This window comes from Rhinopithecus bieti, unplaced genomic scaffold, assembly GCF_001698545.2.
Source record: "Rhinopithecus bieti isolate Rb0 unplaced genomic scaffold, ASM169854v2 scaffold_7884, whole genome shotgun sequence".
Classification (NCBI taxonomy): domain Eukaryota; kingdom Metazoa; phylum Chordata; class Mammalia; order Primates; family Cercopithecidae; genus Rhinopithecus; species Rhinopithecus bieti.
The window spans coordinates 6,143,034-6,167,136 of record NW_016806331.1 but is presented as its reverse complement, the minus strand read 5'-3'; the positions used below and the strand labels follow the sequence as shown (position 1 = coordinate 6,167,136).

Genomic DNA, 24,103 nt, shown 5'->3' with positions numbered 1-24,103 from the left:
TCTCCTTCTCCTTCTCCTTCTCCTTCTCCTTCTCCTTCTCCTTCTCCTTCTCCTTCTTTTTTTGAGATGGAGTCTCACTCTGACACCCAGGCTGGAGTGCAAATGGCGTGATCTCAGCTCACTGCAAGCTCCACCTCCTGGGCTCACGCCACTCTCCTGCCTCAGCCTCCTGAATAGCTGGGACTACAGGTGCCCGCCACCACGCCCAGCTAATTTTGTATTTTAGTAGAAAAGGGGTTTCGCCATATTGGTCATGTTGGTCCTTCTTCTTCTTCTTTTTTTTTTTTTTTTTGAGACAAGGTCTTGCTCTGTCACCCAGGCTGGAGTGCAGTGGCACAATCTCAACTCACTGCAACCTCCACCTCCCAGGCTCAAGTGATTCTCCTATCTCCCAAGTAGCTGAAACTACAGATGTGCACCACCATGTCTAGCTAATGTTTTGTTTTTTGTTTTGAGATAGGGTTTCATCATGTTACCCAGAATGGTCTTGAACTCCTGGGCTCAAGTGATTTGCCCAGCTCAGCCTCCAAAAGGACTGGGATTACAAGCATAGTCCATCGTGTCCGGCTTCTGTTTTGCTCTCTAGCTGTGTGATTTGGGGCCTATTATTTAACTTTTCAGTGGCATTTTCATTGTAATAGATCACAAAGCTTTACAGTGGGAAAAATTGGGGGTCTCAGCCTGCTGCCCTCCCCATATCCTCAATCCCTAGCCCCAGCTGAGGTATGGGTTTCACTTCCTATATGCTCAGCTCCAAAAAGCTTGACCAACCCTGAGTAAGAATATGCTGGAGCAAGCTCAGGTATACCAATCCATGGAGGCCAAGTCCTAGACTGCTCAGCTCAGTGAGCCCCTGTGGGCCCTGAGCTCACTTGTGCCTGCACCCACTTTTCCCTGGTGTGGCTCCTCCGTGCTGTGAATGCAACTCCAGGCCTTGCCTTCCTTACCCAGATCCCCCCCAATTCACTCTGTTGATATGACTAAGCTTCTGCTTTGACACCTCCTCCTAGCTCTAGTTTAGGAAGCCTATCTAATGTCCAGTCCTGGTATATGGGTTGGGCCCTGCCTTGCACTTTCCAGTTTCTTTCCCCATTTCAAACAAGCATTGCCCCTCAGGACAGCTCTCCCTCAGAGCTGGGCCTCTGCCCCCACAGCCTCTCAGTTCACTATTTACCTGACCACTTGCAACACCTGTGCTCCCCAGAACGCTCTATCAACAAGCGGATGATCTGACTCCCCCTCCCTCCCTCCCTGCCCTCTTTCTTCCCCCTTCCTCCTTCCCTCCCTTCCTCCTTCCCCCCTTCCTCCCTTCCTTCCTTCCTTTTTTCCTTGCTTTTTTCTTTCTTTCAGCTATGACTCACATAAAAAAAATTCATCACTTTAGCCATTGTAAAATGTATAGTTCAGTGACTTTTAGCATATTTTTGAGGCTGTGCAACCAATACCATTATCTAATTCCAGAACCTTTCCATCACCCCAAAAAGAAACCCCATATCCAGGAGTAGTCACTCTCCATTTCTCCTCCTTCAGACCCTGACAATCATCAGTCTATTTTCTGTCACTATAGATTTGTGCCTATCCTAGACATTTCATACAAATGGAATCATAAAATATTTGTCCTGGTTTTCTGGCTTCCTTCACTGAGTATAATGTCTTTAAGGGCTGTGCATGTTGCAGCTTGAATCAGTACTTTGTTTCTTTCTATGGCTGAATAATATTCCATTGCGTGGATAGACCACACTTTGTCTATCCATTCCTCACTTGATGGACATCTGGGTTGTTTCTAGTTTGGGGCTGTTATGAGCAATGCTGCCATGCACATTTGTGTACAAGTGTTTCAGTTGTCTTGGCTATCACAACTAGGAGTGGAATTGCTGGTCATATGGTGTGTCTAACTTTTGGGGGAACTGCCAAACTGCTGATGAATGGATCTGAGTCATTTTACATTTCCCAGCTGTGCATAGGAGCTTCAGTTTCTTCACATTTACCCCAACACTCCTTATGGTCCTATTCCGGTATTTCTTCGATCTCCTGCCACTGGGTATTTTCACGCACTTTCTGATTCTTTAAACGAACTAGTTAAACACATTTGATTTTGAGGGCAGAGTCCTGAGATTTGGTCGGCTTCGCCATGCAGGATATTAAGGCAGGTACACTTTAGCAGCCAAAACAAAAAATTATGATCTTCAGTTTTCTCATTTGCTAAATGGGAATAATAACAAGGTTTGGGGGCTGATTAAATGAGATAGTGCATGTAAAACCCTCAGCATGATGCTTATAAAGCCTTACCTCAAAAAACGCTAGCTCTCATTATCACTCTCTTTCTTTGTCCACACGTCTGGACCTCTGACCTGTCAGTCATTCCATCAGCCATTTGGTTAGTTAGCAAGTATGGAGAGAGAGTCCCTGCCACATGCCTGTCACTGTTCTAGGAACTAATAATACAGCACCAGACAAGAAAGAGCCATACCCGGCCCGGCGCGGTGGCTCAAGCCTGGAATCCCAGCACTTTGGGAGGCCGAGACGGGCGGATCACGAGGTCAGGAGATCGAGACCATCCTGGCTAACACGGTGAAACCTCATCTCTACTAAAAAATTCAAAAAACTAGCCGGGCGACGTGGCGGGCGCCTGTAGTCCCAACTACTCGGGAGGCTGAGGCAGGAGAATGGCGTAAACCCAGGAGGCGGAGCTTGCAGTGAGCTGAGATCCGGCCACTGCACTCCAGCCTGGGCGGCAGAGCGAGACTCCGTCTCAAAAAAGAAAAGAAAGAGCCATACCCTTAGGATCTAACATTCTACTGGGGCAAGAGGCACAACGAACATCTAAGTGAAGAAATGAAGATAATTTTAGAAACTGGAAGTACCTGAGAAAATAACACAGGGTAATGTAGTTGTGGATAGCGTGAGGGACTGCCCAGATGGTGTGGCCAGGGGAAGCCTCTTGAAGGAGGAACCTCTGAGTTAAGACCTGGAGGCACCCACACAAGGTCTGAAGAAGAAAACTCCACACGGAACAAACCCCCGACACAGAATTCCTGGGACAGGAAAGGCTTGGAGGGGCTGAGGGGCTGAAAGGAGGGAGGTGAGGAGGGAGGGGAAGGGCAGGAACTCCCAGCAAGCCAGGGATCATGGAGAAAAGGCAGCAGAAGCCAAAGGGGCTGCTGCAGCACTGTGCTGGGGAGAGCAGCAAGAAACCAGACTGTCCGTGGGGCCCCTGGAGAAGGACGTCAGTGAAACTGGGCCAAACCCCAAGTGTGAAATTTGGCAGGGGTTCTGGGTACTGAATGTTCTCCCTCGTTGGCCAGAGTCAAAGGAAGCCTCACCGGAAAGCTACAGCATGGCACAGATCGTCCCTGAACGACACCATCACTCGCACTTGGGAAGTCCTGTCCTCATTCAGATTGCTTTATTTCTGAGACCAATCACCTGATCACACATCTCCTGCTAGCATTTGAGCCCTAACACAAGAGTGTGCATGAATATAGGTGATTGTGTTTCAAAAAGGAGGGAGAAGGAGGCCTGAACTCTCCCTGCCTCTCGGAGTGCATTGTGTCTGGGGCCAGTAGGGTTGCCCCTTGTTCTGTGATGTCACAATGCCCAAACACATGCACCAAGAAGTCATCAAAGACAGCCCAACTCACAGTCCATGAGGGGCCCTGAGTACTGCCTCTGACCTCTCTATGGCAAGCCAAACGGCCATGGGAAGACCCCCATGAGTGTCAGAATGATGCCGTTGAGGGCAAGGATTTTAGACCGGTCATGGATTCTACCTGTGCACTGGGCTCTACCACTTTCTAGCTATCTGGCTATCAGCAAGCTACTTTAACAGTCTTAGTTTCAACTTCCCCATCCATGAAATGGAGATAATGTCTTAGTCATAGGGGTAGCAAGTCTACTGCTGCATATCAGCACAGCACTGAGCCTGGCTCTTCGTAAGTCTTCAGTAAGTGTTATTTATTATAATGTATTATTATTATTATTGTTGTTACTACTACTACTACTTTTATTTTAGTTTAGTTTAGTTTAGTTTAGTTTAGTTTAATTTAATTTAATTTTATTTTATTTTTGAGATGAAGTCTCGCTCTGTTACCCAGGCTGGAGTGCAGTGGCATGATCTCTGCTCACTGCAACCTCTGCCTCCTGCGTTCAAGTGATTCTCCTGCCTCAGCCTCCCAAGTAGCTGGGGTTATAGGCATGAGCCACCACGCCCAGCTTATTTTTGTATTTTTAGTAGAGGCCAGATTTCACCGTGCTGGCCGGGCTGGTCTTGAATTCCTAACATCAAATGATCCACCCACCTTGGCCTCCCAAAGTGCTGGGATCACAGGCGTGAACCACCGTGCCCAACCTACTACTACTATTTTAAAAGCCTCTACCTATAAAGGATCCCAGTGCTTTGAAAAGGAAGTGCAGAGGTTGAAGGGTGTCTCAGGGAGGGCAGTGATCAAAACCATACCAAGCATTTGAAAATCAGAAGAAAAGGTTGGGTGAGGGTAGATCCTGGATGAAATAATATTATTAAATAGCTTTTCAAGTATAAACATTGAACAGCTACAAGCTGGAAAGGGGACCAACACTAACTCGTTTTTTTGGCATACCTTACCATATACCAAATACCAGACTGGAGAGTTTACATTTGTTACTGCGTTTAATCCCTCTGAGGCTGTTATTATCATTCCCACTTCACAGACAAGGAAACAGGCCGAGAGACGCAAGTCAAACAGCAAAGGATGGGCTGGTGTCTGTCTGACTCCAATACCAATGGTCTTTTCTCTATAACCTAAAACAATAAAAACCCTGCAACATCTATCTTATTATTACAGAAATCATAAGGTTCAATATATCCCCCCACCACAACCGCTAATATTACAGCTGCACAAGGGCAGTCCTCCCCTAGGAATTAATCCAGCCCAGGGAGGCAGACATGTGAGCGGCTAAGTATAATGTTTGAATGATAAAGGCTCTTTGTGTAGCAAGAACAAAACTCTGGCAGAGCACAGAGGAAGAGTGATGCTTTCTGCTGGAATCAGGGAAGGAGTAAAGAAAGCCTGGGGCCTTTTACAGAAGAGGAGAGCCAGGTGCGGCTCTCTAGGGTTAGCTGGTGGAAAGGTCTAGGAAGGGCATTCATGCTGGATGTTGGATGGGGCAAAGGAAGCCAAGGTATGGAAGTAAGGAGGCAATTAACTTGTTCGGGAAAACACTTAGACCAGCCAGGCAGACATGGGCCAGTGTACAAAGTGCAGAGGAGCTGGAAAAGTAGGATGCCACCTAAAGGCAAGATGCCTTGCATGATAGGCGATGGGTTTTAGACTCTGTTTTGCAGGCAGTGGGGAGCCACTGAAGGCTTCCCAGTAAGCGAACAGCCTGATCACATCAACATTTCAGGGTATTACATCTGACAACTGTGTAGAGGATGCGGCAGGGAGAGAATGAAGGCATAAAAGTGAGGTTCTTCCAACTCATGTTGCGGTAAGCCTGCCTTTGGAATCTGCAGGGCCCTTTTAGCAGGCAGTAAAGGGGGCATTTCAAGGAAGCCACTAGGTCTGGTCCTTCAAAGAGCTCACAGTACATGCCCATCTTTCCTGACCTTCCTCCCAGGTCCCTGATGAGGAAACCTGCCGGGGGAACAGCAGAACCCATCAACCTTCGTTCCTACTGCACTGAAAGGCGAGGATGGCTTTGTTAGTACAAGTGCTTTAGAAACAGACTTGTGGACTGAGACACCAGCATTTCCAGGGCATACAGAAGTGGTTGTATCTAATACTTGAGAAGGCCTCAAAAGAGAGCAACAGTCTAGGACCTCCCTCAGGATAGGCTGGGAGAACAAGATGGTCTGGCGCAGGAGAGGAGGCTTGGATCTCTGCCCATTTCTTCATTCATTTGCAAGCGCACATTGAACGCTTGCTGTGTACCATGCCTTATGCTGGGTGCCGGGCATGTCAAGGTGAAGGAGGTAACGTTGCTACTCTCAAGGTCACAGGCTGGTGTAGAAGATGGCAAAGTATAACAATAGAGATTCTCAAGGATCACATAAGAGCAACAACACTCAGGAGACAGAAGAAATATCAGGTACCTTTTTGTAAAGATCCTGTGCACTGAGCATATATTAAGGTGCCATGTTCTGGCTGGACGTCAGCTGTGTTTTGAAAACCGAGTAGCTAGATAACGAAGAGGTAAATATTTCAGGCAGAGAAAATATTATCTGCAGCAAAGGAAAAGAACATGACACCCTGTGGAATTCACAAGTGGCTTATACATATATATATATGTGTGTGTATATATATGTATAAGGATCTTGCTTTGTCACCCAGGCTGGAGTGCAGTGGCATGTTCACTGCTCACTGCAGCCTTGGACTGCTGGGCTCAAGCAATCCTGCCACCTCAGCTTCCTGAGTAGCTGGGACCACAGATGCATGCCACCATGCTTGGCTAATTTTTTAATTTTTTGTAGAGACAGAGGTCTCTCTATGTTGCTCAGGCTAGTCTCAAACTCCTGGGCTCAAGTGATCATCCTGCCTCAGCCTCCCAAAGTGTTGGGATTACAGGTGTGAGCCACTGTGCCCAGTCAAGTTTAATAAGGTTTAGAATAGAATGAAGGAAAAAAGGAGGTAAAGTTTAGAATACAATAGGGAGTGTGGGGGCTGGAGATGTGGACAGGAGTCTAATCACAATGGATCTTATATGTCATGCTGAAGAGCCTGGAGAGTCATTAAAATATTCTAATAAAAGAGTGACATGATAACATTTGCATTATTATTTTTTTTTAAACAGGGTCTCGCTCTGTTGCCCAGGCTGGAGTGCAGTGGTGCCATCTCAGCTCACTGCAACCTCCACCTCCCAGATTCAAGCAATTCTCCTGCCTCAGCCTCCCAAGTAGCTGAGATTACAGGCATGTGTCGCCACAGCCAGCTAACTTTTGTATTTTCAGTACAGACAGATTTCACCATGTTGGCCAGGTTGGTCTTGAACTCCTGACCTCAGGTGATCCGCCCACCTCAGCCTCCCAAAGTGCTGGGATAACAGGCGTGAGCCACCGCACCCAGCCTGACATTAGTATTGTTAAGATCTCTCCGGCTACCGTGATATGATCAGAAGATCACATGATATGATATCACGATATGATGAGAGTATAGTTCAGAAAACTATCTTGAATTTCAGTTCCAAAACTGTAGTCAGTTAGAGCAACTGAGTGGAATTAATATAGATGAAAACTACCGAGACCCTGAACTAAGAGAAGGGCAGTGGGGATAGAGAGGAGGGAAACTGCTGGAGAGGTATTTGGGAAGGAGAATGAGAATTGGTAGGGCATGGTGACTGTTTGGGGTCAAGAGGGAACATCAAGAGTCAAGAGGGAACATCAAGATTTGGGCCCGAGCCAGGTATAAAGGAAGGCAGGATATGGCTGCATTGGTCTAGGGATTGGGGTTTTGTTGAAGAAAAGCAAAAGATGAGGGTGAATGAGAAACAAGGATAATCAAACAATAATGATGGCCGGCGTGGTGGCTCACACCTGTAATCTCAGCACTTTGAGAGGCTGAGGTGGCAGGATCGCTTGAGCCCAGGAGTTCGAGACCAGCCTGGGCAACATAGTGAGACCTCATCTCTGCAAATAATATCTAAAAAATTTTTTTGATATAATGATGAAGTAATATATTTTGTTTTCTAGACTGATTGGAGAAGGAAATTGAGGAAGAAGTAGATTGAGAGATGACTACAAATGGAGAGGCAACATGGCCAGAGATCTTACTAAAATTAGGGAATAGGCACAGTAAAAGCAAAGAGGTTGGAGACGTGGGAGGATAAGACACTGCGGTCAGAACGTGCCCATTGAGTTAAAGGTTGTGGAGATGAAACCATTTCAGATGAGGACAAAATCAGGATGTAGCCATAGGTGTGAGTGGGTGAAGTAGAATGGCTGTGAGTGTCACTCTGAAGCTTGACTGTTGGATAGGTCATCCTCATAGACACAGAAGTCAGGATGACGGCAGGTCTGGGGGTGAAGGGGAGGACCTGGAGCCAGGCCCTAAAGTCTTCCATGAGCCAGGAAAATGACACTTATAAGAAAGAATATGGCAGCAGGGTGTGGGCTTCAAAGGAGCAATGTTTACATTAGGACTGCAGCAGTGTATGACTTGGAAGCAGAACTGGGAAACTTTAAAGTTGTTTGTCAGGGCTACTTGTCTGGCTGGCACTGGGGATGGGAGAATGAGCATCTCTCAGAGGAGCCAAAGCAGGAGAAGCAGTGCCCTTGTGTAAGAGTGAGTTTCCATTCAAATCAGGGTGCAGGATTCCAGGAAGAACTGGAGGAAGCAGGGGAGTTTATTTACTCTGGTGTAATGTTCCAGAGGTCCTGCAGGAGAAAGATAATGAGTTAGGGAAGAGGCAACCCAGGGGGAATGAAGACAAGAGGATTGCTTGGTGGTGCTTGAGACCCTCGCCACTGCCACCTTCACAGTTCTCCTCATCTCCCGTCCCTCGCTCCACATCCGATTGGTAACCAAACCCTGTTGACTTTGAAATCAAAGTAAGTAGCTTTCTAGGCTCTCCCTGTCCTTTCTCCACTGCCCTTGCCTGAAAGCTCTCATGGTCTCTTGTGTGAAGTGCTGCAAAGACATCCTGTTTGGCCTCTCTGTCTCTTGCCTCAGTTATCCTTCCCCAGGCTACCTCCACCCTACTCCCACCTTCCTCCATGCAGCTGATAGAAGGTTCTTTTTTATCCACAAATCTGATCCCATCATTCCACCACCCAACATTCCTCGATGGCCCCTCAGTCTTCAACATGACGCAATCTGTTCTATTGGCATGGCATCCACAGTCCGTCAAAACTGGGGACAGATAGTTGGGGAAAGACAATCTGATGTTAGACAGATAACGGCTGCTCTGTCTGACATCTTCTACTACTCCTTCAGAATGTTATGCCCTAGTAGTATTCAGTTATTCCCAGCTCACAGAACATGTTACTAAGCCCTCTCATGCATCCAGATTTTGCACATTCCAGTCCACCTGCCTACGTGTTATTCCCACTTACCACACCTTGCCCCTGATAGACCTCCCTCCAGAATCTACTCAAATGCTTCTTCCTCTGTGGGCTCAGCCTTCACTCCTCTGGACAGCTTAGGTGACCTTTTTCTTGAGCTCTCCCCACACATTGTGAGACATGCCATGAGAGCAATTATGTACTGCACTAAATATGTGACTATTTCTCTACCACTTGACAATAAGCTCTTTTGATTTTATTTATTTATTTTTGAGAGGGAGTTTTGCTCTTGTTGACCCGGCTGGAGTGCAATGGCGGGATCTCAGCTCACTGCAACCTCCGCCTCCTGGGTTCAAGAGATTCTTGAACCTGCCTCAGCCTCTCTAGTAGCTGGGATTATAGGCGCCATCCACCATGCCCAGCTAATTTTTGCATTTTTAGTAGAGACGGGTTTTCACCGTGTTGGCCAGGCTGGTCTTGAACTCCTGACCTTAGGTGGTCTTCCTGCCTCGGCCTCCCAAAGTGCTGGGATTACAGACGTGAGCCACTGCACCCGGCTGACAATAAGCTCTTTTTAGAAGAAAACACTGTTTTTCAATGCTTATCTTGACTACATATCACATTATCTAGCACATAGTAGGTGCAAAGTACTTACAGAATTTATGATTGACTTAGTAGATGTGTGTTTAGGGAAAGGATATCCAGTCCTCTAAGGCATGATGTAAAGAATTAAGCTCCAGGTTTCAAAGGAAGCTCTTGTATGAGCTGTTTGGAAGCTCATAGACTACGTCTGTTCCATCTCCAGACTTTTCATTTTCAGGGCCAGCACAATATTTTTTTGTATGGTGGAGGCTGAATAAATATGGAAGAAAGACAAAGTCCCTGCCCTCAGAAAGGATCCAGTAGACCAAGGAATATTTCTGCAACCATGCCAGTTCCACTCCCTTGCTTCCTCAGTTATCCCTAAGAAGTGCTAGGACTCCAATCACTTGTTCTTTCATCCGTTTATCTAGCAAAGTTGTCATAGGTCAAGCACTATGTTCTGCTTTTTAATTGAAAACTTCTGGAAGGGCAAGATTGTGGTTAGTTTGAGTTGTGTGTATTGTGCAAGCAGAGCATTCCACAGGAGTAGCCTCTTTTCCTCAAAGCATGTGATGCCCAAGACCTTGGGGTCCCTGGGAGCTTTTCCTACCCCTGCCTGGCTGACTATTCCAGCTCACCAGGCTTCCTCCACTCTCTGGAGTCCTGTTGTACTTGAGTCAGAACCAGACAGTTTGGCATTAATTGCTCTCTAATTGTTTCAAGTGTGCTATTTTTATCTCCCCAGTACTCTGCACTCTCCTTGCAAAGGGGCCTGGTCTTTTGGTTTCACATTGCCATTGTGTCCCAGTGCTCAGTAAAAGCTTGCCGATTGATTTTTCTATGCACTGCAATTATTTCCAAGGCTGCCACGGGATAGAGATTTTTTGTTTGTCTGTTTGTTTGTTTGTTTGTTTGTTTGTTTTGAGACAGGGTCTCACTCTCTCACACAGGCTGGAGTGAAGCTTCCTGGTCATAGCTCATTGCAGTGACTTCCCGGGCTTCAAGAGATTCTCCTACCTCAGCCTGCCAAGGAGCTGGGAAGTCAGGGAGCAATTCCAGCTAATTTTAAAATTTTTTAGAGTATTGACTGGGTCTTGCATGTTGCTCAGGCCAGTCTCAAACTCCTGGGCTCCAGGGATCCTCCCCTCAGCCTCCCAAAGCGCTGGGATTACTGACATTCATCCCCTCACCTGATGGAACTGTTGCTACTTCTACCCCTGCAATCCCCCTCCCCACTTTCAGAACTCACTGTTTTTTCTGCTGGTATGCAGCATGTTATCATCTCAAAACTTCTCTGTTCTCCAAAAGCAAATCTTATTTCATGTACTGTCAATGCTCCTGAGCTTCTCTCTCTCTCTCTTTTTTTTTCTTTTTTTTTTTTTTTTTGCTAGTCCTCCTGCATAAGGGCTCTCATGGCAAGAAATGTTATTCTTATCAACTGCTTCATGATCTCTTTTTACATCTCCACACAACTTATTAAATGCTTGCAGGACCTGCTGGGGTAAAGGAAGCCTTCACTGTGGTTGAATTTCCATGTTTTCAGTTTAATATTGAGGGAAAGACTGAGCTGAGGCAAGGTCAACTAGGAAGAGAGAGACTTCTTTATGGAACGGTGAGCAAAGAGTGCTCAGAAGTGAACGGCGAAGAGGAGGCCTGGGGAAGAATGCATCAGCCTGGCTCCCAGCTCCTTTCGACTTGGTCTCAGAGTAAAAGGCCATAAGATGTTAAGGACAGCTTAGAAGCTGGCTCAAGAAGTGCTTCCTAGAGTTCAGAGAGCTACTGAAGATTTTCTGAGAATTGCCAATATGCTTCTCCAGAGGGTCTGAAATGACCCTGTTTACCCCGAAAGTTGACTAAATCAAAAGATCTGATAGATCTGGTGGGGCTGCAGAGACAGTTCTGTCCGGCCTCCCGCAGGGTGTGATCTCTCAGACAGGCTCTAAGTGAGCCACTCTGGTGATTGGGAGCCCACACATTCACAAGGCCACTCATATTATTAAGGAAAGGGTGGTGGTGGTGATAATTAATCTCCAAATCAATTCAGCACATTTATTGGTTGCCTAGAATGGTGGTAGCAGAGCATCCAGGTTGAGAGGCTTGGCTTAGCTTTAAATTGACTTGGGTTTGAATCACAGCTGCAGCCTTTCCCGTCAGACTCCAAGCAGGTTACTCAAACTAAGTCTCAGTTTTTGCATAGATAAATGGGTATAACTGGTCCCACTTCATGATGTTACGATGAGGATTATGTGAGATATAGACAGCACTTAGCAAAATGCCTGGTTCATGGTAAGTGCTCAGTAACTGGTAACTCGTAGTAATATGATTATCCTGGGTGCAACCTCCTTCCTTACCAGGACCCCATCCCAGTGCTCAGCCCACTCCTCTGAGGAACCTGGACAAAGTAATCTAGCATAGCCCCCTTTCAAAGAGTGCCACCTTTAGTTTTCCACTTCCCTCTCATCGCTTTCCATCCTTCTCCACCACCCCTCATTAAAAAATACTCTCTTCAACCGCTTGAATCTGGGAGGCAGAGGTTGCAGTGAGCGGGATTGTGCCAGTGCACTCCAGCCTGGGTGACAGAGTAAGACTCCGTCTCAAAAATAAATAAATAAATAAAAATAAGATGCTCTCTTTCTTGAAGCTTCCCTTCCTAGACCAGTGACTTCTACTTAATCTGGTGGAATATTCCTTGCCAGTCTGCCAGCTGAATGCTGCCATTCTCATTTCACTTCACTACCCAGATAATGTAATTATTCTAATGGGAGCTTTTTGAAAAAACATGTGATCCTCTCGAACCCCACTGGGGATCTTGTGAATTTGTCCTGTGTGTTCAATTGGTTAGAGGGATTTAGAAAGGAGGACACAGTGTGACCCTGGCCCTTGCAATCCTGTCTTAGTGCAGTAGAATTGACCTGGCCCTTTTTGTGGAGACAGGCCAACCCTCTCCAACAAAATATCCATGCCATAAGATATTTTCCACCTCTTGCCAATCCATATTGTGATCTGGGTCATTTATCAGATCAGTTAGGCGACAGACAATACAGTGCAGGTGTAAAAAGCAAATGATCTGAAGATAGAAATCCTGAGATTCAAATGATCCCTCCGTATTTTCTATTACATACCTTAGATGAGTTATTCAACCTTGCTAAGAAAGCTTTTGTTTCCTCATCTGCAATTTGGAGTAATATAAATGGTTTCTTATAGGGTTGCTGTGATGATTCAAAGAGATCATGTAAGAAAAACACCCAGCACGTACCTGACGCATAGTAATTGTTCCATAGATGGTGTGTTCATTGTATTAAAAGAGTGGTAGTCAGTGATGATGTTGCTCCCTTACTGGGACACCCTTTGCTTTTTTGCCCCTGCCTTGTGAGTACCTGGTACTCTTTTTTGTACCCATCCCTCAAAGCTCAGTTCATGCCAGCATAGTCTTGAACCCGAATTAATCTGCACATAGCCTCATCAAAGCACTTCAGGTTACTGTATCTTCATCAGCAAAGCTGGGCCCAGAGCCCTTAAGAACCTGGCAAAGTTCCTTCTGGCTGGCTTGGCACAGCAGGAAAACAGCAGTGTCAACTGCTTATTTCCTGCAAAGGCAGCAGACTTTGCCTTTCACAGTGCACGGCAGACAGACATCACACACCCAGGCAAGTTCCCAATTAACCACACACAATCAGTGTCTCTCAAAAGTGCATACATTATGCTCTGCCCAACTAATTAACTGCACTAAACATGCCAGGGTTAAAGGTGGGGCATGGGTTATCAAAAAGCCTTTGAGAACCAGACCAGATTCAGGGCTGAGAAGACTCAAAAGTTCTGCTCTAGTTTACCACCAAGCTGAATGGGATCTTAACGCCACTCTCTGCAAGCAGGGGCACTGCTGGAGACTCTCTACCTCTTGAGGTTGTTAGAACTTGGGCAATCGTAATGACCTATAGGAAAGTGCTCTGAGAGGTATAACAACTACACAAATGCACAGTAAGATTCCTCCTGGCCTTTGCTGTGACTGTTGTTTTTCCTTCCTGTGGCAGGAAAGGTGGCCAATCTTAAACAAACATGAAGTATGCATGTGCCTTCTAAGGTGTGAGTTTTACACACATAATCTCATGAGATCCTCATGACCCCCTGTACCCATGAGGAAAATAAACCTCCTGGGATGGGCCCCCAAGGGGGTCACACAGATGGTGGCTGAGCCACAACCTGAATCCATGTTAATCTCACTTTTAAAATCTCAAGATTCATTCTCCTCCCTATCTCATGCAAAATAAAATTCTTCCTGCATAGCCCCTTTCAGAGAGTGCCACCCTTTAGTTTTCCATTTCCCTCTCATCCCTCTCCATCCTTCTCCTCCATCCCTCATCTTGCCCTCATTAAAAAATACTCTCTTCCATCGCTTGGACCCGGGAGGCAGAGGTTGCAGTAAGCCGGGATCGTGCCAATGCACTCCAGCCTGGGTGACAGAGAAAGACTCGTCTCAAAAAACAAAACAAAAAAACAAAAAAAAAACCTCTCTTCTCTGAAGCCTCCCTTCCTAGACCAGTGACTTCTGTTTAATCTGATGGAATATTCCTTGCCAGTTTGCCAGCTGAATGCTGCCATTCTCCTCTCCCCAACAGATAATATATTTATTTTAATGGGAGCTTTTTGGAAAAACATGTGATATTCTCGAACCCCACTGGGGATTATCCACTTGTTTCATCTCCACTGGGAGTTGCCCAGAGCAGCCATGCTGATGGACATGAGGGTGCTCACAAGAGTGACATCAGGAGGTTCCACTAGGTGACATTTCTTCAAGGAGGTTACTACAGAACAGGGTAGAAGGTAGAGGGTACAGTAAGGAGTGGCTGGGAAATCCGGTGGGCAAAAACAGGATCAAATAAATTATCATGTGCAGTAGCTGGAGAACTAGCTTTACTTGGATACAACAGAGGGACCAGGGAAAACACAAGTCCCTTCTCTTGCAAAGCCTGCAATCTCTCCCTTCCCGGTTCTCTATTCAAAGCCTTCCTGGTCAGAGAGGCAGCTCTTGGGGCTATGAGTCACAGGTGGCTACTAAGAAGTGATGTTTCATCTACCTCTAGGTTCCAGGCAGGGAAGGGGTGGTGGACGGGGCCTCATCTGAGAGTTTTGTCATGGAATCACTTGAAGAGGAGGTTGATGCCACATTATCACCCTCAGGAGTTATTTTCTAAGACTGCAGCAGAGACAATGACTAGGAGTTGCTATGTTTCAGCACATGAAGTATGCCCAGCACCAAAGCTGCACCTCACTTTGCATCTATTCTGTCTGTCATACACACACATACATACACACAACTACAGAAATTGGGAGCAGGTGGACAGTGGTTCATTATTGCTAGACACCACAGAGAGAGACAAAAGTCCAGAAAAAATGACGTTATGCGTTATAAATTTAGCAAGACGCCAATGCCTCTGCTTCCCGTCTGCCTGCTGTACCATTGCTCAAGCCCTCCTGGCCTCCTGTCTCACTCACACCTGCAGTCAGAAGTGAGGCCCTTCAAGAGATGCCTGCTCTGTGAGGTTATTTAAGTCAGGAAGCATTAATGTGAAGAAATGCTTTGAAGCAAAGGCCTAGATGTTCAAGTCCTCCCACTTACTGGAGTTGCTGTTACCTTTAAGATTTAATTAAAAGTGGTTCAAAAATCTCCATCCCCTCTGCAGCGGAAAAGGTGTCCTCCTGACAATATCACTGCAGTCTCTCAATCCCTAGATCCTGCTTGTGCTGAATTCTTTCTCTCTCCTGTTCCCTCCTGAATTTGCTCTCACCTTTCCTGAACGAATCACCCCCCACTGGACACCCCCACATCTTGTCATGTCTTCACTCCCTAATTGCTGCCACCTCCAGGCTCTGTGTTAAGCAGACATTTCTGAAGGGATGGGCAACAGAGAGAAGTAACACCATTCTGCTGCTCAGTAAACGACAGACTGAATATTACGCACTCCAGTTTTTAAATTCCCCTTGAGCCATTTCTGTCACCGGAGGGGTTTTACTGACTTCCTTTCTCATTGGCTTAGTCACTAATTCCTCGCAATGCCTCTGGCCCTTTCCCCCTAACCTCTCTTTCCTTGCTAGGCAGATTGCCCCACCCCCTAAAATTCCTATACCTTTTTAGGCAGAGAGATTTAACTACCTCTTACCCATTGCCAGCCATGCCCTAAGGCTTAAGGGACGTCTTTTCACAATTCAGCAGGGCGTTTTGCTAAACCTGTGCGGTCTAATACTTTAAATTTAATGAAAATTAAATACAATTTAAAATTCAATTCTCTGATCACCCTCGCCGTATTTCACGTGCTCAGTGGCCACCTGTGGTTAGTGACCTCTGGGCTGGACAGTGTAGACAGCAGCGTTCTACTGGACAGCTAAACCCAGATTCATTTCTCCCCTAAGGGACTGTCACTGGCTATTCGACTGACACTTTTTCCTGCCTACTTCCTTAATGTGGATTGAGTCCTTATGCTGTGAAAGGCGCTTTTCCCGCGTGTCGCCCGGCAGCCTCCTAACAGTTCTCTAAAGCGGGCAGCGCTCTCCGCCTGGCTCAGGGAAGGAGCCCGAAGTCCGCAGCTGGAGCAGCGATCGTGTCCGCTCCACCAAGCCGGAAGCCCGGGCCGTGACAGTGTGTCACACAAGGCAAGTAGCAAGTAGGGAAGGGCTTCGTCAACCACGTGTGATGTGATCGTTCCAGTAAACTTTAGGAGGGGTTTTCTTAGTCGCAAGGGTTCAGTCCCCAAAGTGGGTTCACTGGAAAGGAAGCTCAAAGACTGTTTTCTCCGGAGGATGGAAGGCACGCTTTGCTGGGATGGATGCCGCCGCTTCAGGCGGCTGGTAAGGCCCAAACGCGTGTAGAGGGAGAGAGGGCTCCCTTGAGGGCAACCAGCAGTAAACGGAGACAGGCGGCGAAAGAGCCCCGAATTCCTCCCACGCCGCTCCGGCTCTACGCTCTGCAGCGCAGCCAGCCAGGCCGCCGCCGCCCCTGCTGCCTGGGAGAGCGGGCGCTTGTGCAGGTGTGGCCGCCGCCGACCCGCTTCCCTCGGCGCCCGGGGGAGGCTGGGCTCGGCGACCGCGCCACCTGCTGGCCTCTTCCCGTGCTGCCGCCTGCCCCTGGGCCCCTCCGTCCCTGCCCGCAACGCCACAGCACATGGGGAAGTCGTTAGATGCAGGTTCTTGGGCCTCACCCGAGGCTTACTGAACCGAAAACTCTCTGGGTGGCTCCTGGTAGTCGAGTGTGAACAAGACCCTCGAGTGATCCTGATGCACGTTAAAGCTTGGGCACCAATGATTTGGGAGTCGACCTAAGTCCACCATTTATTCATTAAGTCAAGTTTTTCTTTTCTTTTGTTTTGTTTTGTTCAGAAAGAATCAGATAGGAGCAATCAGGGTGTTGCAAGTCCTGATTACACAGAGACGTTAGTCACACATTTCATGCATCTCCAATCATCATGTTCTATCTGCCCTCCAAAAGGAGGAACAGGGAAGGGTTATCCCACCTGACAGTTCATTAAGTCAAGTATTAATGAGCATCTTCTAAACAATATGGAAATACAGGAAGCAAAACAGACATGATCCCTCCCCCACTCCCTCCCCAACACACACATATAATGTAGAATGGCTTACTTTATCATCACATCTCTGTGCAATAGGAAAGGGAAGCATTACAATCACCCGTATTTTACAGACAGGAAACTGGCCTGAAATCAAACATGTGGTAAACAACTAGGTCAGGTCCAAAGCTTAGGGGCTTTTGTTTGTTCGTTTGTTTTTAAGACTGGCAGGAGCACCAATCTCAGGTCATCTGCATGTCAAATCAATCAATCAATGTCAAACCAGGTCAATCTTCATGTCAAAGGCTGAACTTATTTACCAAACCACACACCACCAACTTTTCTAGATTGACTTGTGGTTTTAGAGTGGAGAAGATGGGAGAGGAGAAATCTCTCCAAATCAAGACAATTCCCTCTCCCTCCTACCAGACTGAAACTGCCTTAAAATTGCTGGCATCATTCCTAAAGCTAGCAAATAGGCTTCCTTTCCAATTATTATCCTACTATAACCCTTGCCTAGCTGTTCCCTCTCCACCCTTTCCAATGACATATAGGACATTATGGTGCAGGCTGTGATGGGGCAGGCCATATGGTGTGGGTGCTGCCTGAGGGGCACAGCTTTAGGGACTCTCAGGAAGGTAGGAATTTAACTTGAACTGCCTACTTGGGGATTGAAATGGGAAGACAATGGAACCAAAGAGAAGCAGGAAAATGCTGAAGAGGAGAGATAGGAGCAGAAGACAGACTTGGTCTCCTCTATCATTAATTTAGCAGCTTCAAGCACCAGATAGGCTGTTTATTAACAGCACCCAGTGGCAGCACCTGTATGTGCAGGGCGTTGGGTCAGGTCGCTGCCTTCAAGGGACATCTACTTTGCAGGCACGTAGAGGTGAATGACTTAAATATATGTGGTATTTCTGTGCTTAAAATTCCCTTGGCCATCAATATATATATATATTTTTAGACAGAGTCTTATTCTTTCACCCAGGCTAGAATTCAGTGGTACAGTCTCAGCTCACTGCAACCTCTGCCTCCCAAGATCAAGCAGTTCTTGTGCCTCAGCCTCCCAAGTAGCTGGGATTAGAGGCATGTGCAACCACATCCAGTGAATTTTTCTATTTTTAGTAGACAGGTTTCACCACATTGGCCAGGCTGGTCTCAAACTCCTGGCCTCAAGTGATCTGCCTGCCTCAGCCTCCCAAAGTGCTGGTGTCACAGGATCCTTAGATTGTCGCTTTTCCAGCCGGAAACCTCTGTGGCCGGTGGCATCTTTGAGTTTTGCTTGGGCCCGCTGGGCTTGTTTCACCCACTCAGCCCTGCAAGCTGTGCTTGGCTCACATTACCAGCTTGGATCCCATGCCTACCAAGGGCAAGTCAGGTGCTGAAGAGCAAAGGGTGTGTGAGCAAACACAGGGTCTGGCCACTGCATACAGCCAGGCATGCCAGCTGCAGCAGGGTGAGCAGCTCCAGGAGCCAGCACAGGCACCAGCTCCACGCAAGGCTGCAGCTGGACCAGGTGTACCACAAGCGGCTTCCACTGTGGGCACCAGGGAGCATGGTGGCCCCCAGAAGTTTGGAGACGCCAGGAACCACAGAGCCCCAAAGATGGTGTCACAGCCCTTGCTCAGAGAGCCCTTGGGTCTAGGGTCGTCAAAGGGCAGCAGCTCTTCTCTCCTTCTCATCGCCTGCAATGTAGCGAACTGGGGTGGGGGAGAAGAAGGAGTGTGTTTCAGCCCTCTTTGTGTTACAGCTCTTTCAGTCCTGCAGCGTCCTGAGTTCTTGTCCTGCATCCAGGAAAAATGAGAAACACAGAAAACTAGAGGGTGAGCAAGGTGGAGAGGAGTTTCACCGAGTGACAGGACAGCTCTCAGGAGACCTGAAGTGGGTGGCTCCTTTCCACAGGCAGGTCATCCTGACCAGTCCAGGAGAACCGAAGTTGGTAGCTCCTTCCTATAGCTGGTAGTACCGATGTCTCTGTGTGTCTGGCTGAGTCTGGGATTTTTATGGGCTTCAGAAGGGAGGAAGTGCGTGCTGACTAGACCATGAGCAGCCATGGGCAGGCCAGAAAAAGCACCATAAGTTCTCAGTCTGTGCCATGAACTCCACCCAGACCTGACACTTCCACCCCCAGGCTTCAGGCCATCTGGGGCTTGAGGGTGGGTCTTCACTGGGGACCTGACCCTTTCTGCCCAGGAGCCTGTCTGCCTCCTGCTGCCATCTACAATCATCCACAGCACCCAGACTGTTGATACCAACGGCTGCCTGCAGGCCTGTGCTGAGCCCTTGGCCCTTTCTTGGCCTCCCCTGTGCTCATCAGTGCCCAACGTCTGGAGGGGGCTGAGGCAGCTGGGGGCTGGTGTGTCAGCGCCACCCTGAGTGTGCACACACCCAGACAGGTCACAGCAGCACCTGGGCTCAGCCACAACTTTGCTCCACCCCAGAGCAGGCTCCGAAAGCAGGGAGAGACCAGTCACCCAGAGCAGGCACTTCTAAGCCTGCGGAGGAAGGGGGGCTTCCCAGGTCCCTGAGAGCACAGGAATCCCCAGGTCTGCAGCCACAGAGGGTGGGGCTCCTACCCTGCCAACTCGGAAGGAGGCGGGGCTTCCTCCCACCTGTTCCCAGCTCCACTGGCTCCATGGGGTGCACAGTCCTGGCTGTGTCTCCCTCATTGCAGTAGGCGTCTTCACAGTGGCTGCTCCAGACGGGCCACTGCTGCCATCACTAGGATTACAGGCATGAGCCACCATGCCCGGCCCATAAAAATAAATGAACAAACAAATAGGAATATTTTTGTAGTAATAATGGTAACACTTATTGAGCACCTAACTAAATGTTAGACAGCGTTCCAGATAATGGAACTAGGGTAGCCAAGAAAATTACAACGACCTTGGAAAGCGCCATTTCTGGTCTTTAGCTTTGCAGGCCTGAGAATTGGATTTTACTAGTTCCCTCCCTGCTTATCTGATGCATACCTATCAGGTTCACAAGAAAATATATTAACCAGGATAACATGTCGATTAACAGTCAGATTTATTACTACTGAGTCGTTGTTGGTCATATTTGTGAGACAGCACCTCCTCTTTCCTATGAAAATCTACAGGAGAAACCAACTTCAGTGACTTGGTGGGATAGGATCAAAGCAAGGTGCATTGGATGAGGGTACTGGAGCATGTTAAAAGGTTATATCACAGATGTCTGCTCATTTTCAGCACAGGAAACACATCTGAGATGGCTCAGAACGCTGGTCACATGAAGGGCTCCCGTAAGGGAAGGGCTCAGGATACCCTCTGCCTGGGTCAGGGCTGGGACACACGAATGGACACGCACTCCCTTCCTGCCTCCTTGCATGATTTCAGAAAGGCTGCAATGCAGGTCATCTGGTTTGAGCTTTAGCCTCAAGGTTCTTTGGTTCCCTTGGTTGTAGTTCTCCTGCTCTCCACTCCCCAGGATTATACTCATAACTACCTCTCAAGGTAGTTTCATCAGTAGACAGCTCATTCTCATCTATTCTGGGGTGACTTCAGGGCTGGGCACAGTGGCACATAGCTGTGGATAACCCCAATGGGTAATCCCAGTGGATGCCTATAAATCACTTAGGGATGCCAAGGCAGGAGGGCCCCTTGAGACCAGGAGTTCAAAACCAGCCTGGGCAACATAGCAACACTCTGTCTATACACACACACACACACACACACCTGTACACCTAGCTACTTGGGAAGCTCTGATGGAAAGATTACTCGAGCTCAGGAGTTCAAGGCTGCTGTGAACTCTGTACCACTGCACTCCAACCTGGACAACAGAGCAAGACCCTGTCTCAAAAAAAGCAGGTTATTCTATCAGGAAAATGGCCTTTCCCTAACCACATCCCCCAGGGCCCATGCTGCCCTCGATGCTGACTGCTACACAAGCCAGAACAGGCATCTGCTCTCAACCCTGTTTTCAGCCTTTCAGTTCCCCCCATCCTTACCTTCCACTAATACAGAGACTGAGAGAACTGGAACAGAACCCTCACGGAAGGAGCCTTTGAACCTTTTGCTTACTTCTCTGCCTTTCCTAAGAGCTGTGTCTTTCATATCCATCTTTGCACCCCCAGATGGTAGAATAGTTCCTAATAATCATTAAAAATTAATAAATCAATATGTGTCTTTTGGATGAATGGAAAGAGTTCTGGTCTGCAGATCAATACAGTTAAAGCGTAAAAGTATTTTAATATAATCATGAACATACTTTGGGACATTTGACTATCAACTTGATTGCTTTGTTCTCCATTTTGCCAAATAAGAGAATCACCTCTCCTCCCTTCCAGCCTCAAAAGAACATTTTGAGGAAGGTGTACTTGATCACTGCCAGGGATTATAATTCCATGAAGCAAGGTGTATGTCACTGTTTCTCACCTTTTCTACCCGAAGGAAAGTAATAAAGCATAGACGCTTCTGGGCATTGAAAAATCTGTTTTCAGTTCCATCATGTCAGTCTGTGTTTTAAAACACAGGAAGAAGCATCTTGTCGCATCAAACTCCTGAGAATAGTGAGACTGTGTCTAAGTATTTGATGGCTCCTAAAAGTGCTATCGATAAAGTTGCACCATTATTTTGGCTAGTGGTTGACTGCATGTGTGTGGTTTTAATACAGAGAAGACATTATTTTAAAAATTTAGGAATTAGGACTGAAAAACAGGTACGCAATGGAATGGTTGTTTCTCTTCTAGAATTTGGTGATTCACAGCTCTTGGTCAAGGAAGCCTTGGGACTCAATGAGATTATGGGTTTTCTAGTGAGCACTGAGTCATACCTCATGATATCAGGCCCCAGATGAAGAGTGTGGGGACTCTGGCCACTGCGCTTCTTTGCCGGTGGTCAAGCCACCCGCGGGGCATTGCGTCCTGTGGGAGACTGACTCTGGTCAACATTGTGTTTTGCAGAAGATAATCCTGGCTCTTCTTGGTTCTCATTTAAGCCTCTGCGTGTGCTCTACCCTTGGCCAGTGGTACATGTACACTTTCTTCCTTCACACTAAAAGTCGAGGTTCCTAAAGGCTAATAATACAATCATTTCTCCAGATTTTCAAAGGACAGACATAATAGGCTAAAATCCATTTTGAAGCCTGGGGCGCAAGTGAATAGCAGCAATAGAGTAAGGATAGTTTATCATCACTAATCTTCTGCTCAAAATATTTCTTCCTATCTCCCCTGATCATCTTCTCCCTTTCCACCTCTCTCCCCTGCCTTCATTTTTCCTGCTCCTCTTATCCTCCTTGACTAAAATACATATTTGAAATGGTTTTTGGGTTAATACTTTTTTTTAATTAAGATTATAAAATCTTGCTGGACATGGTGACTCACTCCTGTAAGCCCAGCACTTTGGGAGACTGAGGTGGGTGGATCACCTGAGGTCAAGAGTTCTAGACCAGCCTGGACAACATGATGAAACCTCTTCTCTACCAAAAATACAAAAAAAATTAACTGGGCGTGTTGGTGGGTGCCTGTACTCTCAGCTACTCAGGAGGCTGAGGTAGAAGAATCGCTTGAACCTAGGGAGCAGAGGTTGCAGTGAGCTGAGATTACCCCATTGTGCTCCAGCCTGGGCAACAAGAGTGAAACTCTATCTCAAAAGAAAAAAAAAAAAAGATTGTAAAATCTCATTTCTTAATTTTAAAAGCAGTAGAGTTGAACATTTTGCACTGCCTAAAGAAAAACAAATTTATATTTTATTGTATTGTTTCTTTATTATATATTTTATTTCTATATAATATACATATATATATGTTTCTATATATTATTTGTATGTGGGAAGGGTGAAGCGTGGGGTAAGAGGCAACCTCTGGCTCCCAGGTTCAAGTGATTCTCCTGCCTCAGCCTCCCAAGTAGCTGAGATTACAGTAAAAATTAAAAAGTGAAAATGTTACAGTAATGGACTGACACAGTGGCTCACACCTGTAATCCCAACACTTTGAGAGACTGAAGTGGGAGGATCACTTGAGGCTCGAAGTTCGAGACCAGCCTGGGCAACACAGCGAGACTCCATCTCTACAAAAAAAAAAAAAAAGTTAGCTGGGCATGGTGGTATGCACCTGTAGTCCTGGCTACTTGGGAGGCTGAGATGAAAGAATTGCTTGAGCCTGGGAGGTCAAAACTGTAGTGAACCGTGATTGTGCCACTGCACGCCAGCGTGGGTGACAGAGTGAGATCCTGTCTCAAAAAAAAAGTTACAGTAAGCTAAGCTTAATTTATTATTAAAGCAAGAAAAGTGGTTTTTAAACATAAATTTAGTGTAGTCTACGTGCACATCGCTCATCAAGTCTATGGTGGTGTGTGGTAATGTCCCAGGCCTTCACATTCACTCATCACCTGCTCACTGACTCACCCAGAGCAACTCCCAGTTCTGCAAGCTCCAGTCAGGCGGAGCTATACAGGTGTTCCTTATTAAAAATCTTTTATACCTTATTTTTACTGTACTTTTTGTGCTTATTAATATTAACAGATACACAATTTAGATACATATTTGTATTTAGATATACAAATGCTTACCACCATGTTACAGTTGCATACAGTGTTCAGTACAGTAACATGCTGTACAAGTTTATAGCCCAGGAATAACAAGCTATATATCATATAGCCTAGGTGTGTCAGAGGTTGTGAGATCTAGGTTTGTGTAAGTACACACAATGACGTTCACACAGGATGAAATTGCCTAACCACGTATTTCTCAGAATGTATCCCTGTTGTTAAGCCATTAATGACTGTTATTTATTCATTATATATGTGTATATACCTATGCATATATATACACACATATGTGTGTATATCTATATACTGCATATATATATATGTTGTATTTATATATTGTTGTGTGTATTTATATATTTATAAATAAGTTGGTTTATATGAATTGAGTCAAACAAGTTTCACCCATTGTTTTTGTTGGATATGTCTTTCTAGTATCTTTTTTTTTTTTAAAGACAGAGTCTCGCTTTGTTGCCCAGGCTG

The 24,103-nt window shown here is 46.6% G+C and overlaps 1 protein-coding gene across 5 annotated transcripts in view; it reads left to right on the top strand.

Annotated features, from left to right (window-relative positions):
- Positions 1 to 3,628: 3,628 nt before the first annotated feature.
- The window catches only part of LOC108531957 (uncharacterized), a 103,078-nt gene continuing 82,603 nt past the window's right edge, over positions 3,629 to 24,103 (top strand). For 2 of the 5 annotated variants that reach the window (XM_017875622.1, XM_017875625.1), the window contains exons 1-2: positions 3,629 to 3,943; positions 15,968 to 16,207. The gene's annotated coding sequence lies outside the window, so the exon portion shown is untranslated. Of the gene's footprint in view, positions 3,944 to 5,598; positions 6,070 to 15,967; positions 16,208 to 24,103 lie in introns of all 5 variants that reach the window. The other 3 variants (XR_001886323.1, XM_017875624.1, XM_017875623.1) reach the window with 2 other exon arrangements.